We start from the raw sequence: 2,221 nt of genomic DNA, 5'->3' as shown, positions 1-2,221 counted from the left end.
TCTCTCGTTTATTTTTTCCAGCCGTGCATTAATAACAGCATTCCACCCTGCTTGTACTCGAAAGATAAACGCAGACTGCATTTCTTTTCTCCAAATGCCCTCAAGACGAGGAATGTTGCAAGGGCATGTGGCTACACGCGGGAGATTGCTCAACCAATTATTTGAATCCAATAAATTAGGTAGGGAATGGTGTGTTCACAAAAAAAAAGCACGATCGAAAGAGTTTAAAATAATTATTATCAATACCAATTTGAATACAAGTACAGCTTGCATTATAGTAGTTCAAGTAGGTAGCTGCGTCAGCATGTGTAGGCTGCAAAGCAACAGGTGATGGGTTTATTCCATGCTGGAAATTAAAGAAAGGAAACGCAACGTTTCGGCTGTGGAGCCTTCAGGTGTGGTTATCAGTTAGCAGTATGTTAAGTATCATGGAAAAGTGAAACCTAACGTTATTCAAAACCTCACGCATGCCTCAGGTTAAGACCGGAACAAACGCCTCTTTATCTTACATAAGGAAATAACTCTAATCCATTGGAATGAGTCTCCAGAAGTAAAACCTTACAAACTTGTAAAGCAATACTTTTGTTTTCACAGGTGTCAAGAAAAGCAATGAAAATCGTTTTGTCAAAAAGCTCAATTTAAAAATATTCTAAATTGATTAAGCATTCAGGATTTGTGACAATGTAACAGAGTAATGTTTCCTTGTTACAAGTTGCAATTTAAATGTATACATCAATCCATGTATATAACATGTATATGTATATTCCATGTATATGTTTTCTGCAGCGATTAAAAAACTGTATAAGACGGTTTATGACATACAGTAAATTAACCCCTTTTTATTCGACAAATTTTGTTCTTGCTTATCGTTTTACTGTTTTCTTGGGCAGATATAGTACCGTTTTCCATATCGGTTCTTACGCCTTCATAACACGAAACAAAGCAAATTAAATAAGTCTGCCAAAGAAAACAGGGTAAAATGTTATTAAAGGTTTCCCGTTTACTTTGGGTGATCTGTTAATTGATTCTATCAAATCTTTCTAGACGAAAGTGAGAGTTTGCCTGGTTTTGCAATTGTCTGTTTAAGGGGAAAACCCCTGTGTTCTGTACAATAGGAAAAGGTTGGATCTGCTGTGTTTTGTTACCAGAAGCCTAAGATAACACAGTGTTAGCGTTCTGTTAGTTTATAGCCTTTCATTCATAACATCTCTTCCCCAATTTCTCCAACTAATCTCTCACCTTTTGTTGTAAAATCATCTTGTAAAATCCAAATCGAGTGTTTAAACTCATAAACCTTACAAAAGTGAGATTTCTGTCAATGGAGTTTTGTATTTAAAACTCAAATATGGATTGCTCCGAGTCATAGTAGGACAATTACAAAATGTCAGAGCAAAGAATTATTGAGCTGGGGAGTCAGTATTCAACATTTCATTCAACTATTTAAAATCTTATGTAATGTTAATTAAAATGCATGCATCTATCAGCAGGAGATGTGAAAGAATCATGGGAGGGTTTAATTCAGTAGCGGATCAATGAAAGCTAAAAATGTTATTGATACAGACTGCATATAAATCAGCTTGGAACCTGGAGAGTAGCATTTATAAAATATTGCCACACTTTCTGTTTCCCTACAACATCCTGGATTTCTTTAATCAGTATAAATATGTTACTGTTGTTTAGAATGTTGACAAAAATCAGATGATTGATTTACCAAAAGAACTGTAGCTTTAGCAACACTTTGAGAGTTCAGAGATCAAACTGTGTGTCGCCTTTCTCACTGTCAATGTACCGAGAAACACTGTGAGAGATCACAAGGTATTGTACATAGGAGAGGGATAATCTGGTGTTGTAGCAATGGCAGAAGTAAAATTATCATGAGTTAGACTGTTGTGTAAGTCATACATAGGCGCATCTCCCGGGAAATAGCAAGGATATAGCAAGGATAATAACACAGCATTACCACAGTTCATAGAGTCCTGTATGGGCAGTCAAATCCAACACAGTCATTTATTTTTATTGAGCTTTCACTCTGCTGTAATCCACAATTTTGAAGCATTTTTTAAAGATTAAACGCTTTATTCAGCACTGCACTGAAGTGAGCTAATAGGCCGTAAAGGGTCTCTTTTGTGTTTGACAGCAGATTATTTGAAAGTGTGCCATGCTCATGGGAATACCCCATGTGTCACAGTTACCTTGTTATCTTTTCTGAGATAACAACAGT

The sequence above is a fragment of the Lepisosteus platostomus genome, chromosome 14, assembly GCF_059453375.1.
Source record: "Lepisosteus platostomus isolate fLepPlt1 chromosome 14, fLepPlt1.hap1, whole genome shotgun sequence".
NCBI classification, from domain to species: domain Eukaryota; kingdom Metazoa; phylum Chordata; class Actinopteri; order Semionotiformes; family Lepisosteidae; genus Lepisosteus; species Lepisosteus platostomus.
This window is presented reverse-complemented; position numbering follows the sequence as displayed.